This window comes from Trachemys scripta, chromosome 2 (genome assembly GCF_013100865.1).
Source record: "Trachemys scripta elegans isolate TJP31775 chromosome 2, CAS_Tse_1.0, whole genome shotgun sequence".
Lineage (NCBI taxonomy): Eukaryota > Metazoa > Chordata > Testudines > Emydidae > Trachemys > Trachemys scripta.
Window position 1 is genome coordinate 153,640,174 of NC_048299.1, and position 16,582 is coordinate 153,656,755.

Below are 16,582 nucleotides of genomic sequence, written 5' to 3' on the forward strand. Positions count from 1 at the left end.
AGTGCTGTCAAGAAAACATGTTCCATAAATATTCTCTAGCTTCTTTTGCAGAGGTGGTGGAGAGGTAAGGGAGCTTCTTTCCGAAGGCTGAAAATCATTCTTGTCCCAAAAACTGTATTGTGAAATCTCTCTGCCTCTTCTTTTCCTCATCCACCTCATCCACACACACCCAAAATGAATGTGCGGGAGCTGAATTCAGAACACTGCTGCAAGCCATTTCAGCAGTGATTTGCCAACCTGTAACCCCTGTGAATGAAATCATAACCATCAGTAACTCAGCAGCGCTATTCTTGAGTAAATTTTTGCCTTCGGAGTGTCAGTTATAGTTATAGTCTCCTTGATCCTGTGGAGAGAAAAGGTGCACTTGTCAGGATGGAAACAAATAACAGCCAACCGATGCTCACGTTATATTGTGCCTGTGTTGCACCTGCTGCACTATCATGCAACTTACAAAGTTTCTTCATCTAGGCCTGTCATACTTAACCTCCAAAGCAGCTTAACAGGAGAAACTGAGCCTCTCCCGGAAAAGAGGACTTTGCCTGCTTGATATTTCCCCCCCTTGGTGTGTGTGTGTGTGTGTGTGTGTGTGTACGCAAGTGCTATACATAAATAAAAACCCCTTTTGAAGAATCTAAATGGCAGTTTTTAAGAGGTTTGCTTCACTCTTTGTGTGATATTAAATCATTAAGTTAAGAGCATCAAAACTTGCTCTGTGGGGGATTAAGGTTCCCAACTGGGGAAGGAGGGATGTGTTGATAAATCCAGCAGAGGTTGTGGAGCAGGGACAAGCGTGAGTGAAGTGATGGAAAATATCATGACCTTGAAGCTGCCTCATTTCACATGGTAAATTTTGTCTAAAAAGCTGCAAGTAAGCCAGTAGGTAATGCTTTAAGACCCAGATACCCATGGTGGCATCTAATGCAGCTGGCCAAAGTAGCAGTTCATGGTGGACTGCAGACTTTAAGCAGTAGTCCACTGTCCCAAGATTCTCTCTTCTCCTATTGTGAAACTTGGCTCAACTGCAAAATCAAATACTGCCCAGCTCTGTGGAGCCACCAGTGGGCTTCCACGTTTGGGGAACATATGGAGTTATGGTGGGAAGGGGAGTCGATGGGAGGCCAGAATGGGGTAGAGCAAGCAACCAAGGCATGAGGAACAAAGGTGACACTGCAGTAAGACGACTGAAGCTACGTTGACTTCAGCTAAATTAGTCACGTAGCTTAGAGTTGCATAACTTAGGTCAACTTACCCCCATAGTGTAGATGAGGCAATATGGTGAAGTCCTACTATGGAGACTCAGCTGATTGTAATACATGGTAATGTGTCGTAATGCTTCTCATGAGTTATCTCATCTAAGCAGCTGTTTAAAATTCATGCATAGTAGGAATGGTGAAGAAATACCTGAAACATATAAAGATGGCAACAGTATTCTAATTTATTGCCAGTACCCTTTTTTATTCCCAATGAACTATTCAGAACCTTACACAATTGATGACTTTCTGTAGTAATATCAGTCAAAAGCCTCTTATTTTATGCTACGGAAGCATTCTAATAAACAAGTTTCTTGCTACTTATCAAGGCAAATTGTCACCTGTTAAAATAAGTAACTCTCATAAAAAAATGTGGTAGGAAAAAGGATAAATTAATAAGGATGAACCAAGTACATTTGGAATATATGGCATCCACAAGGTAAACATCAGGGGCTATTACAGTTGAGGGGAGTTTGGTGTTTCCATTTATGGGACTTTAATCAAGCTTGAATTTGTACTTAAAAAGTACATTCTTGAAAAATTTAAATTGGACCGATCAGTCCATAATGTGTGAGTTCACACATTAACAAGAAAGTTTCCTTTCCCCTCAGTGCTTTGGCATAGTTTACTAACCATCATAACCAAGGGTTTGTTTTTTTTCACATGTTGCATTGTTCATAGAGAATCATTTTCCTCCCTAACACAGAGCATTTGCCAAATCCCGCCACTCCCAGCAAAAACATTTGCAGCTGACAGAACTTCCAGAGGGGCTGAATGTAGGTAGTCCCATTTCATAGCCTAATGACCTTCGCTTTTATTTCCTCTTTGTTTTAACCTTAGATTTTCTTGCTTATGTGGGATTAAGTTGAATAGCTAAGGTCTTTGAGTATGTATAGCAATTGTTTAGTCCCCCAACACACTTTAAATAAAAAAGACCCCTATGCTTGGGGACAAAAATAAAATCTGTTATAAGGTCTGTTCAGTTTTTTAAAATTTTATTTATGTATTAATCTCTTAGCACTGTTAAGACGTAAAACATCTGCTTTGTGGCCATTTAAAACCGTGTCCCAGAGCTTACAATGAATTCATAGACATTTATTCAAGCTTCTGGCAAGGTACTTGTGTCAGCAGTCATAAAACACTTTTTTTATTCCTTTTTCTCTTACCAGTGAAATGTACCCCAAAACTGTGTTTCAAATAGAGCTATGTGAATAACCTATTTTTCAATTTGGTGACCAAACTGAAAAAGTTGAAACCTTTTGTTTGACTCTAAAATATTTTGATTTTGTTGAGGGTGTTTTACCTTTTAACAATGCATTTTAATATAAAATTGAAGTAAAATTCAAAATACAAATTCATTTGAATCATAAAGTCAGTTTTATTTTAAAAATGTTGAAAAGAAATGGTGTTTGTTTTAGGGTAAAAATGTGGAGAATTTAACACTAATTTGGCCATGTTTTGGTCAACCTGAATTTGGATTTTTCAAGGGGGGGGGGGGAAATTCATCTGAAACATTTATAACCAGAGCTGGGTAGAATTTATTGTTGTATATTGCTGAAAAATAGCCTATTGCCATTTCTCATTTTCAAGATTTGGGGCAGTTATTTGTCAAACCCTGTTGATTGTATTGGATTAGTGACATTTATATCTTTGAAGTCATGCCTCCATAATCTAGTCATGAAATTTAGGGACAGGATCCCAAACCACCTCTTAGATGAAAGTTAAGATCTAAGACAAAACTGAAACCGTCTAAAATGGTTTGGTGAAGACATAGATGATATTTAGAGCTATAATGGCATAGAAAACTAATGGCTTCCCCAACTCAAAAAAGCCCACTGTCTAAAATATATACCCTAGAACAGGACTTACTGGGAAATCTAGATGTGGGAATGGCCTATTACTTTGTAATAACACCTTTCATTCCTAAAGGAACTCTGAATGCTTTATGGATAGTGTTTGAGTCATTCCTTCAGTTAAATCTGAAATTCTGGGGACAGAATGGCTGTGACACTACACAAGTATTATTTGATTTATTTAAGTAGGGGAAGTGAAGAACAACCACCTGGCATAATGCACATATGTCCAAGTTGGAATTTGGCCAGGACAACTGACCATCCTATTGCTAGTTTAAGTTTACTGCCATTTCTAGCTTTATCGCACACACTGGCTTTGTTACAGCAACCACGATAAAGTTAAAAAAAAAAAAAAATCTTTGCAACCCTTTTTTTCTCTGTGCATGTTAATTCAAGGCAGCTAAAATATTACATAGTCTATAGGCCGTACATGATCTCTTGATATCTACAAATACACTTAAAAACCAGAGGATAATTTGCTTTAAGGTGTTGCCTGAAAGAACATGCTCAAGAGTGAAGAACTAAGGGTGTTGGTCATGGCAAGGTTGTGGCATGAGTTACCTGTAACTTAAAGTGCAATACTGTCTGTGCAAAATTTATATGGTGGCTGAGTAGCTTTTCAGTAAGACAGCATCACCACTGTAATTTCACTTTTAGCAATGTGAGTTGTAGGTTAATCCATGAAGAAGCTCTTGCCCAGAGCAGTGAGAGGGAGAGGTGCTGGGGCAGTGAAAACTGATGTTGACTTTGTCTTGTCATTAAATTATTTGGGCTGGAGATCAGCAAATCTCCTGTGGTTTCTGTCCAAGTAACTTACTCCATTGATATGGCATAACAAGTATGTTAGTGTCATCACAAGCTATATTGACTCAGTAAGGAAAAAACAATGACAAGATGGCTATGGCGATCTCCCTTTAATGCACTTAGGACAGTTCCGTTTCAGCACTTCTCTTTAAGAGGTTCAAACTATTTGCCATTTTTCATTTAGGTGGACTGGACTTGCAAGGAACTCAGGTAACCGCTGTAGTGCCCCTATTGACACACACCAGCCACATGCAGGTTTTTGTTTTAAACAACTAAAAATAGAACCCCAAACTCACATGAATCACAGTTGTCTGCTTCAGCACCCCGAGATGAGGACAGCTCCAAAGCTGAAATTGCTATTAAGGGTACATCTTCACTACCCGCTGTATCAGCGGGTAGCAATAGATTTATCCGAGATTGATATATCACGTCTCGTTAAGATGCGATATATCGATCCCCAACCGCGCTCACCGTCCACTCCAGAACTCCACCAGAGCGAGCGGCGGTAGCGCAGTCTGCAGGGAAGCCGCGGCCGTCGATCCCGCGCCGTCTGGACTCCAGGTAATTCGATCCAAGATACTTCGACTTCAGCTACACTATTCGCATAGCTGAAGTTGCGTATCTTGGATCGATTTCCCCCCCTCCCCCACGTAGACCAGCCCTAAGAGTCCAAAAGGATGATTAGCTGTTTAGGCAGCTATATTGGAGTCAGGCCCAAATTTCCAGAAGTGGTGTCTAACTTTGAAATAACATCCAAGACACCTAGGGCCTGACATTCAGAACTACTGAGCACTCACAGCTCCGATTTATCTATTGTCACTGTCACTTCTTGTTCAAATGCATGGGAGCTGCAGGTGGACATCCACAATTAGACACCACTTTTGAAAATGTGGCTCTTCATTCTTCATCCAGACATGGTGACATTTGTCTCAAAAGATTCCGTAAACTTTGGTTCTCAATCCTGGCCTTAGATAAATAAGTGTGAACCTCAGTTATCCAAAAGACAGTTGTGCTCCCCAATATATTAAATTGATAATTTTTTCAAGTTATCTAAATTTATTCAGTATCCTCCATGATATTAAATACACCTCTACCCCGATATAACGCTGTCCTCGGGAGCCAAAAAAACTTACCATGTTATAGGTGAAACCGTGTTATACTGAACTTGCTTTGATCTGCCGGAATGCACAGCCCTGACCCCCCGGAGCACTGCTTTACTGCGTTATATCTGAATTTGTGTTGTATCAGGTCGTGTTATATCAGGATGGAGGTGTAATTGAGATGGTACTGTATACACATTTAATAGATGGATTAGGTGGAGCATGGTGACATGAAATGGCTTGCCCAGTTCAGACAGTGACTCAGTGCCTGCAATAGAACCTAGGGGTCACCAGGCTTATGCTTTAACCACATAGACCCACTAGACCAAAGTGAAGTGTAAACTTTTAAGGGCCGAGAGATGCAGTAAAATGACCAACATTCTTTAGCTGTTTATTACCCTGCACATATAAAAAGGGGTGTCTATATAAAATTTCAAGGTTTATTGAAACGAGTCAGTAAATTCATAACTAGAATTACATAATGTGAAATATTTCTTCTCACAGTTGGCTCATTCAGAGGGTGGGAATTCAGTTTTGTGTGCTTGCCACAGCAAGAAACTCAGGTAAGGGTTTATAAGCAGTAGATGTTATCCTTGTGTAGTTCTCAAAGTCTATACTCTGTACTTAACAGAGCAATACCTGAGCTGTTACCTTAAGAATACCATCTTCTTACTCACATAGTGAAATCATCATTTAAGCTGCAATCTCATTTATGCTGCATTTAGCAAATTGCCCTCTTGGAATCTAGAACTTGAATATTTAGTACACCTGGATCTAGTCTGGATTCTCTTATGGACAGGATCCTTCAGTGTACAGTGCCTTAGCCTTGCTTTGGTAAGTCACCAGCAGCTCTTGAGCATCTGTTTTTGCTCTTGATAAATGGGAATGGTCTAGGCTGAACTTTAAGGAATAAAATGAAAGTAGCAACAAATGGGGTTTTGTTTGGAGGTTGATATAATTTGTTGTTGTTGGGAAAAATCCTCTTTAGTTGGTTATTAAGTGATTATTGGGCTGTATTAAGCATATTTCTGCATGCTAAAAGTTCAAATGCGACACGCCAGGAGACTGAAATATTCTGGCCTCAGAAAAGGTACAACATAGGGAGTAACAAAGAGAGCTTTCCTCACTCTGTTCTGCAATGGCACCTTGTCCCTGAATTTCCAAATCTGAGTGCTCAGATTTTTCTCTTAATTTAAAAATTCTCGAAAATAGAAGGATATCTCTTGGGGAATTGTCACTGGCCCCAATACAGCTCTTACTCCCAGAGAGGATGGGTGGTGCTAGTCTGAGACTTGGGACACCTACATTTAGGTCCCTGCTGTGCTATAGGTTTTCTGTGTGAACTAGGGCAAATCACTTATTCCGTCTGTGCCTCTGGTCCCCATCTGTAAAATGGAGATAACACTTCCCTACATCACAGGGGTGTGAGGAGGATAAATACATTAAAGATTATGAGGTGCTCAAATACTATAGTGATGGGGGGGGGGGAGATAAGTACCTAAGATAGAGCAATGGTATAGCGTCCTAAAATAATGGTAAGCAAGTTCTTACACTGGTGAATAGATAACCTGCTTCCTATTCCCCACCAGAACCAGTTAGGAAGCTGCTGAATTTACAGTATTAGCAAAATCCATTTGGGGCATTTTAAGCCTTCCTTGGTTTTATCTACCACAGTTACTATAGTAACTGTCTATAAGCCACTAGGCTTTAAGCATTCACTTGATGCAGCAGAAAGGAAAGGGAGAGGGGGAAAGTTATTTTAATAACCAGTGACTTGCATCTTAGCTTAGTTTTTATTTTGTTAGTTTTCAGAACCCCTCCCTTGAAAAAACTATGTGGCAGCACTCCACAAAGCATTCAGGGAAAGGACTTGGTTATCTGTTCCCAGGGTAGCATTGATGGGGGGAAAAAGCAATAGGCACTTATTTATAGTGGTCGGAAAAGTTCTGAGAATTGCTCACCTATGGTTAGAAAAGGAAACAAGAATAAACACCACTTGGTATTTGTAGGTCTGTACTTGTACTACAAACACAAGAGCATAAAAAAATTGATTTCTTATAGCCTGTAAACTGTTCCCAGCCTGCATCATTCTTTGCCGAATAAAGAACAGTTGCCTGAATTGTATTTTAGTTGCATGTCAAAGCAATGACTAATGAGCTGAGGTATTTGGTGCAAAGCTGGAATAGTACCACCTCCTTTTTAGTCATCTTATACTAATTAATAACTGGTACTGCCTCAGTACGTGTTGGTATGTCTCTCCCTCCTTGTTTATGTGCATCTCTTTAAAATGACCTTGCTATACTTCATAACGACAAATTCTGGTAGAGGCATGCTGCAATTGCTGCTGGCTTTTCCATAGGCAGAGTTCCCTGGCTTCCAATTAGCTGCAGAAGAAATCTAGCTGACAAAGAAACAGGAGATGGAATTCATGTGTTCAAACTTATATAATCAAGACATAAAGACCCCAGAACATACCTCGGGAGGGGGAGTCAGCAACAGCAGTTTAAAGTTTTTATATTCAGTAGACAATGGATACGATTTCAGGAAATGCATGAAGTAAAAACACACTTTCTAGCTGATTTTTCACATGTCCCGGACGGATCATGATTTTGGCCAACATCTCCCTGTGTAGATGCATATGAAACCCAAATATTACCTGGTAATTTAGGGAAGATTAATGGTGAGTTAAGACTCTTGGGTTCTGTTCATAGCTCTGCCCACTGAACAAACCAAAAACTTTGTTTTTCCAATTTTGTTGAGCTGTTAAGGGTTTTCTGCATTCTAAGAATTTTTTTTTCCTGACAGGTGTTTACAGTGCACTTGTACAGCGGGTACTCTTTGCTGAGCTGTACTGTATACGTTGGGTAAACTTGCCATATGGAATGGTATTGGGGTAATGTTCATTGTCTTTATATTATAAGAGTCTGATAAAACAAAACACCAAGTGCCATGCTGTTAAAATGTCACGACACACACTTAAGTTTGAGACATTTAATTTCGTCACTGTCACTATTTCATTCTTCAACTGCCAAAGATGGAATCCTGTTATAAATGAATTTGCACAAATGTGGACACTTCACCCAATCTTAATGGAACTTGCTAAACAGAGTCTTCATTAATTAGGATCAGAAAACTGCAGAGAGTTTCTAAGTCTTGGTGCTTTTGGCAAATATATTACTGCCTTAAAATACCAATGAGATAATCAACTGGACTTCTGGCTTCTCATGATGTAGGGCTTTATGAATATCCAGGTATGTGGATAGCACTTGAACAATTGTTATGCAAACTTTTAAAAATACAGATTGGTTGAAAACTCTTAAACTAAATAGTTTGTTTAGAGAAAGACAGAGTAAAATGAAGAAGAAGGTACAAGGAAAGAAAGATATTTGCATCTTGTGCATCATTTGAAAATGGATACTGAGGTAGGGAAGGAGAGTGGGATGTTCATAAGAGCTGCAGCCATCTCCTGCCGCCATTGTTGGAGGGACATTAAGGGTGTCTATAAATGAGCAGGGCTGTGGAACAGAGAGGAGACATTCCGTGAGATGATGTGGAAGATCCCCAGGGCGTGAGGGGTGGGCATGGGTGTTTAGTGCTAGAGTGGGAGACAGGACAATCCTCAGTTATAATGCCAGGTTTGCCAGTGAATTGCTGAGTGCCCTTGGGTAATTAATAACATCTCTTGTTTCAGTTTTCTGTCTTTAAACCAACATTTTGGGATCAACGGGAATACTTGCTTACATCCATAGGGAGGGACTGTGGGGTTCTCTGCAGGTCGCCAAAGCAAGATGAAGGAGCACATAAGTCTTGCTCTGACTCACAGTACTGCATATTGCAATATTGGTCCAGGTTCTTGAATTTGATTTTTCTTTTAGGTTTACAACATTAGTTTCTTTCATTGTTTTCTTGCCTTGGAGTTATTTCAGGCAGATGCAGTATATTCAACTTACTAGAGTCAATGATGATCAACTTTGATTTGGTTATTTATGTATGCTTTTTCTTTCCAGCAATGCAGTTTGCCTTGATTTCACCATTTTCAGAGAACTTTGTTTTTCTTCTTAATGGCATTTTCTCAAACGTATTTTCTCTAAGGGAGGTTGCATAGTTATGTCTTAATCACTTCTCTTAATGTATCGACATCCTGAACACAGAGAGATTTTCTTCCGTAATTCAGTAGGAACCCAATTAGTTTTCTCTACATATATGATTAATAAAGTGTTTGTAGGTTTTAGGTATGTATATTCTCTGATCTGTTTCATTTGTTAGGACGGTTCTGTAGCCTGCTGTTCTTAGGCAGTATGAATTCAAGGATATTATTATAAATATCACTCACTTGGGTTGCTGTAGAGTGAATGGGGTAGAATAAAATTTTAGGTTAGTGATTTTTTTATTTTGAAGTTCTCCAGTAACTCCCAGATATTTCAGCTGGGCTCATGATGATGTGGTGAAATCAACACATCTGCTGTTGTCTTGACCTGTTACTTTGATTGGAAAAAACAAATTAATGGGTAAATTAACATTATTTTTGAAGGAGCTGTACAAGCATGATGTGTTGTAACTCTAGATTTTGCAGTTGTACAGCATCACTGTTAGCTTTAAGTGTCCTAAATAATGTCCTGTTTGAACTAAAAGTTGACTATCAAATCACCAATTCTGTTTACAATTGCTTTCAAACAAGGTATTTAACCTAATCAAGAGCATAAGAACACAGTGCAAGGTTGGTGTAATGAATGGTGAGATCAGTTTGACCATACAAGTATTTCAAGGGAAGTGCTAAAGGTGACACTGTTGTCTAAAACCAGACTGGACAATACTTCTGGTTATATTTTGCCACAACCCTGGTCCTCCATTTATCTGAGACCCTGGCGGGGGTGCTGTTCTTCTCTCCTATTCCTGCTGTTTTCAACCCCAGCCTCCTCCCCCTTTCCACTTTTTCTCCTCCTTTGAACAGCACTGTATCTGACTCTTCTCCCCCGCCATGTTGCTCTCCTCTACCATCCACCCAACACTTACTCATCGGTCTTCCTCTCTGATCTCAACTCCTGGTTCTCTCACTTCCTCTTTGCAGAATTTGTCACATTCATCCTCGGTGACTTTGTCTTCCATGTTGATGACCCATCTGAGCCCTTATGTGCACATATCTTTGTCTTTGCGTCTTCATTCGACCCGTAGCCTTGGTTCAACTCTCCCACTCATCAAAAGGGCAGTTCACTTGACATGGTCATCACCAAGCACTGCTTTGTGTTGCAGAAGTCCACCTCTCTGACCATCACCTGGTCTCTTCCAGCATTGTCCCTTAGCCCTTACCTCTGACCCTGTCATCCATCAGCATTGACAGCTTCATGTCTCCTCTCAGCCCTCTCCTCCCTGCACTTTCTTCCATCGATGGTGGTTGATTCTCTCCCACAGCAAGGTCCACCCTGCCAACCCCCAGCTCTGGCTCATCCCCAATATCCACTTCTAATGACCTTTTCCAAGCCAAAACTCAGGCCTGGTACTCTATCCTCATCCTCGTGGACCTGACAAGCCACATTCGACACAATCAACCATGCTCTTCTTGAAATCTTGTCCTTCAAGATTCAGCTTCTGTGACTTTGTCCTTTCCTGGTTTTCTTCTTTCCGCTAACCTCTCCTTCCACCAGTTCTTCAGAGCATCCTTCTCTCACCCCCTTCCAGCATTCTGTGGGGGTTCCACAGGATTCTGTCCTTGGTCCCCTTCTCTTCTCCCTCCACACCTTGTTTCTGGATAGTTTCATCCACAAACACAAATGCAACTGCCGTCTCTATACTGACAACTCAGATCTATCTTTCTACTCCAGACCTGTCTGCTCCTCTCCAAACTAAAATCTAGGCCTGGCTCTCTGACATCTCCTCATGGATGTCTAGCCATCAGTTCAAGTTCAATGAGGCTAAAACAGAGCTCTTTATCTCTCTGCCCCGCCAAATCCTCCCTACTACCTCCTTTCTTAGTCACTGTACACAACACCACCACCACCACTTTCCCTGTCACTCATGCTGTAACTTGTTATTTTCAACTCAGACCTCTCTGTAGGCCTTCAAATTTAGGCTATATCTAAATTTTGCAGAATCTTTATGGAACAACTTCTCCTATCCATCCACACAGCTAAAACTCTCATCCAGGCTCTCACCATATCAAATCTTGACTGCTGAAATATCTTTTTCTCTGGCCTTGACCAATGCAGTCTTGACTTGCTTGTATCCATTCAGAATGCAGCTGCAAACATAATTTTTATAGGGCCACACTATGATTGTGTCATCCCTCTCTATGTATCCCTTCACTGGCTCCTTGTTCTGTATCACCTCAAACATAAGCTGCTTGTCTTCACTTGTAAGGCCCTTCACAAGCCATCTCCACTCTGTCATCTCTCATTAGCTATTCTCTTATCGACTCCTACCTCGGGTCAACCTTATGATGCCAACCTCCATTGCCTGCTCGTTTGCAAATTTTTAAAAGCACTTTTGGGCTTTCTCTCTTGCTGCTCATCATTCTTGGAAGGAGCATAAACATCTGCAAAGCCACCTCCTTAGCCACCTTCAGAACCCTCCTTAAAACTGTCCTTTTCCATGTTGCTTAAAAAAACACAGTTGTTAGGCTGCATGACCACAGCTTGTCATGATGACCAGTATTGTCTCATTATTTTGTTGTACTCCCCCATCTGTCTGTCTCCCTCCAACTGTTGTTTCTTGTTTTATACTTGGTCCCTGTCCCAAATAGCTTACAATCTTTTTGTTTTGTATTTGTAAAGCACCTAGCACACTGGTCTTCTGGTAATTGATTAGGGAGCCTAGGCGCTGTGGTAATACAAACAATAAATAATATAACTTTAGAGAAGAATTCTACACTAACAGGTGAGCAAACCAGGTGACCTAAATGGATGTCTTTCACCTCCAAGTACCCACATTGCGCGGTTATTTGCATCAATCTGGTTATGCAAGGGAAAACCAAAGAATCCTGCCAACTATTTCATAGTTAGGAAATTCTTAGAAGTGCTGTGCACAAATAACTTATTACTTATCAGAAATATGAGTGTCACGTCTCAGTGTCTGGGTTTGTAAAGGAAACTTCAAAAGAATATCTTCGTCTTATGGATTCCCTAGGTTCTTATAAAAAGGATAAAGAACACTTTCTGGAACTTTAAACTACTCTCTTCTTTCAAATCTCTCTTGACAACTGTTAAATGGTATTATCATCACAAGTGGACTTCTATTTAACTTCACCAACATTGGAGAAATACAAGCAATTTTAAATGATAGAATTCATATAGGCTTGGTGCCTAGGAAGTAGCTAGATCCAATGTGTAATGGCTAATTAGTCTTGCCTGACGTGGGAACTGTGGAATTGCTGATGGGAGGAACACTATATCCAACTTTAGGATAATGGGATGACTGGTAGAACTTTAGGCCAAATATTGGGGGCTTTTGAAAGGGAATGAAAAATCAGAATTGATGATAGAACAAGAGGAAGAATTTCAATGGAGTGGTCCTCTGGAAATCTGGGGTTAGTTCCCTGATCCACCACAGATTTCCTTGTGTGACCTTAGACAAGTCACTTAGTCTCTTTGTGCCTCAGTTCCCCATTTGTACAATGTGGATAATAGCACTGCTCTCCCTCACTGGGATGTTATGAGGATAAATGCATTAAAAACTGTGAGATGCTCAGGTATTATGCTGATGAAGACCTTAGATCGGTAAACACTATTTGTGTTTTGGCAACATTAGCATTGAGACCTGCAAGCTGATTAGTGCCCATACTGGTGCTTTAAACTATTATGCAAGGCAGAGGGATTAAAAAGATGACTCATGTCCACCACTTGTGCTTGCTTGTCTTTATCAGTTTGGTGCCTCTTTGTTTGCATGCCACATTAATCATGTTACAGTCTCTAAACACAGCTGTATGGAGCAGCAGGTATTCTTCTTCTCCAGCCTACACTGACTAAGCAGAACTGAAGTTATCCATTGACAGTTAGGATAGTTGGCAGTACTCCAGATGGGCATGTTTACTCTTATTCCCAAGGGCCATCCAGTACCGTTAGAATTGCCTTCATGTCTGAAGCGAGCACGTTTCCTGGAAATGATGTGACTATAACATGCTAAGCTCCTGTTGATGCTACTAGGAATTAGGGATGCTCAACACCTTTGAAGATCAGGCTAGATGTATACTTGGAGAGGAGCTCCTGGGTGCCCCACTTTAGGATCTTCACCTGCTGCTTCAACACACAGAATTTTTGGACAGGACGTCAAAGTTGTTTTGGGGATAATGTAAACCAGATGTAACTTTAGGATTCCAGGTTCCCTGAAGTCATTCAGTGACTTTGCTTGAACTTTGTATTTTTATTTATTTATTGGTTCTAGAGAACACCTGATTCAACTCTACCCTGGGATCAGTAATGACTGACTCTGCGTGTGCGCGTGACTGACTGTGTGTGCATGCGCACATGATCATTAGGAACTGGACAAGGAATGGCTGTCTACATGACTATCACCGCCATCTCTGGCATTAATTATTTTCCTTGTTTGTAGTGTTAGCAGAGAGTCCTAAGGTCACAAGGATGTCTTCTGAAGTAGCTTCATTCTAAAGGTGATCACTCCAGGTTGAAGCATGTTGGTAGGGATAGTATGTGGCAAGTTTTGTATTGCTGCTTCTGGGCTGTATTTATTCTATAAATAAGACATCTAGGGCTAGAATTCTTCACAAGCATTAGGTTTAGTAAATACAAAACTTTAAAATAAATAGAAGAACTGGAAAGCTCTAAGCCACAAAGTAAAGATAGTGACACACACAGTACTGAGATGCAGACATAGGAATAGAGTTGAGAGCCAAAACAGTGCCCATTCAACTTTCTTAATTGCAAATATGAGAGACTGAGTGCAAAGTGGTATTTCTCTCTTTCCCTTCCCCCCTCACACTTACATAAACATTCACAATGTCAAGTATCTTCTACAAAGTTTGGTAAAAAGAACAGGAGTACTTGTGGCACCTTAGAGACTAACAAATTTATTAGAGCATAAGCTTTCATGGGCTACTGCCCACTTCTTCGGATGCATCTTATGCTCTAATAAATTTGTTAGCCTCTAAGGTGCCACAAGTAGTCCTGTTCTTTTTGCGGATATAGACTAACATGGCTGCTACTCTAGAAAGTTTAGTGTTCTCCCTTTTTCAAACCGAGCAACTTCAAAAGTCTTGCCTGCTTACTTCTTCTAGCTCTGGGTGTAGCATCTGAAGTCTTAAAATCTCTGTTCAGAGTTCTCTATAGATTGTTATGCTCGTAGTTGTGCATCTTTGGAAGATAGCCATCCTTGGTGATCTCACTCCCTCTTATAGTCTATTGCCATTTCTTAATCTCTCTTGGATGCCAAAGCATTTGGCATCAATGCATGCTGCAAACCTCTTTTTAACTTTTTAATTAATAAGCAGGGGATTTTCCACTGGTCTTTGGCATGAGGTCAAGAGTACCTGTACTGACTGACCTTTTCCAACTTTACAAAAATCTATTTATGCCCAATTACCTCTTGATAGACACAATCTTTTTTTTTTGCATGCTGGTGGGCTAATGGAATTTAGTACCCCATCAAACAGAAGTTGTCTTGGCCTGAAAGAAACATGATATTAGTGTCTACAACCTTTGCCCTAAAAAAGAAAGGCAGGGAAGCTACAGAAATCTTCCCTGTATAATTAGAATGACCATTAAGAAACTAAGAAAGTAGAAAATTAGATGGTTTATTCCTGTTTGTCACACAAAAAGCAAAAATTGGGAGAGAGGGAAATTGTGCTGAAAGTTAATAGAGGTCATACAAACCTGAATACTTGATACATTGGGAAATAAAAGCTGGAAAAAAATTGACATGAAACTGAGCAGTTATGTTATCAAATCCTTTCTTATGACTTCAGTCTTGCTAGAGTCTCCTCTCCTCTCACTGTGAGGCCTCTCGAGCATTTAGAAAATTTGCAGTGTCCCTCTGATTGTGCTCAGCAATGAAGGTTGCTTCAATTCTTCTTTGTAATCCTAGCAGACTGTGACTGGGACAAAAGGCTATGTTATGTCTCTGTGCACTGTGACAATTCATTCCCTACATGTGTCTAAAGGTAACTTTTTTATTGAAGTGGGTGTAGGACGAGGCGATGCCAATATTAATAGCGGCAATGAAATATAGTGCTGTGTTGGAGAAGAAGGGAAATCTGAGTTTGATTGCTTCGGGGGAGGAGGCGGAGAGGAAGAGGAAGAAATGTGTTTCTACACAGCCATCCTTTCTGGCCAGCACAAATGGTGCCAATTGGTTACAGAAGGAAGCATCAACCAACCATCCTTAAAATTCTCAGCCATGCTGTGCCTGTTCCAGCCTCTTCCTGCTCCTTTGTATATTTTTCTCATTGCTTATAAAGAAGAATTAAAATCAGCTGGGAGCCTCCAGACCTTGGCATATGTGGCTTTTCATTTTTCCTGCCCCAACCTCCAGTAATGTTAATGCCAAAAGAGTGCATTGTTTGAGGCATGGACTCCGAGAGAAGTCACCCCAAAACACCTGTTTCTCTGTGAAAACTTGATATTGTGACCCAGTATTTCCAGCTCTTGTGATTTTATTGAGAGTCTTGCAATACTTGGATTTTCTATCTTAAATCTCCATCTTATGGAGTCTTGTGATTATGGGGAAATCTCAGCTTTCATTTTTTTAACAAGTAAATTTCTATCCTTGTGGTTGCAGATAAAAGTTTGAAAACATACACTTGGTTTAACTTAAAGGCTCAAAAACCCAGAAAGCAAATAAAACCCATATAAGATGCTCATGATTTTTAAGTGAACCACATTTGTGGAGGGGGGGGGGGGGAGGGGGGAGGGTTGAATGTCCTGAGTCATGATGATGCTTGATCGCTCAGGGTTGGCGATATTGGTAAACGTTTAGGTGAGACATACTGCTGACAAAACTAGAAGAAAGCCAAATAGTCAGCTTAAGTAAGTAAGTGTGTGTGTGTGTGTGTGTGTTTCTAGCATTGTCCTACTGTACTTCATTAACAGTGTGGGGAGTTTAACTTTTCAGTGGATCTGATTGTCTTTTTCATGTTAAAAACAAAGGTTATTAGGCGGCCTTTCTCGAGGGAGGAGCATTGATCTGCTCATGAGGAGGTCTGGCTTACAAAGCTAGTAAAATCCAGAGGAAATGCTTTGATTGGCAGGGAATATTGCCATGGACCTGACTTCTCATGCTGTAGCCTCACCAGAGAATCACTTTGATGCTGCCTTGTTTCCAGCTAATATAAAAACAAAACTTACTGTATTCCCAATTACTAGTTTATCTGTTGTAAACAAGGTCCCAGGGGAAGATACTTCCTTGTAAATGATTTGCATGTTTGACAGCAGGTTTCTTTTCTTTGTGTTAAAAATGTATGGCAATATTTCTCAGTAATAGAAGACCCTTTCTTCACTTTGCCTTCTCGTCTGCTGGTGGATAATTATATTTCTGATAAATAAATAAATCTGCTGCCACACAGGCAATTTTAGTTAATTTTGTAATAACTTAATCTGTGTCAGGAAAAATAAAATGGATCAAAACCTAAATG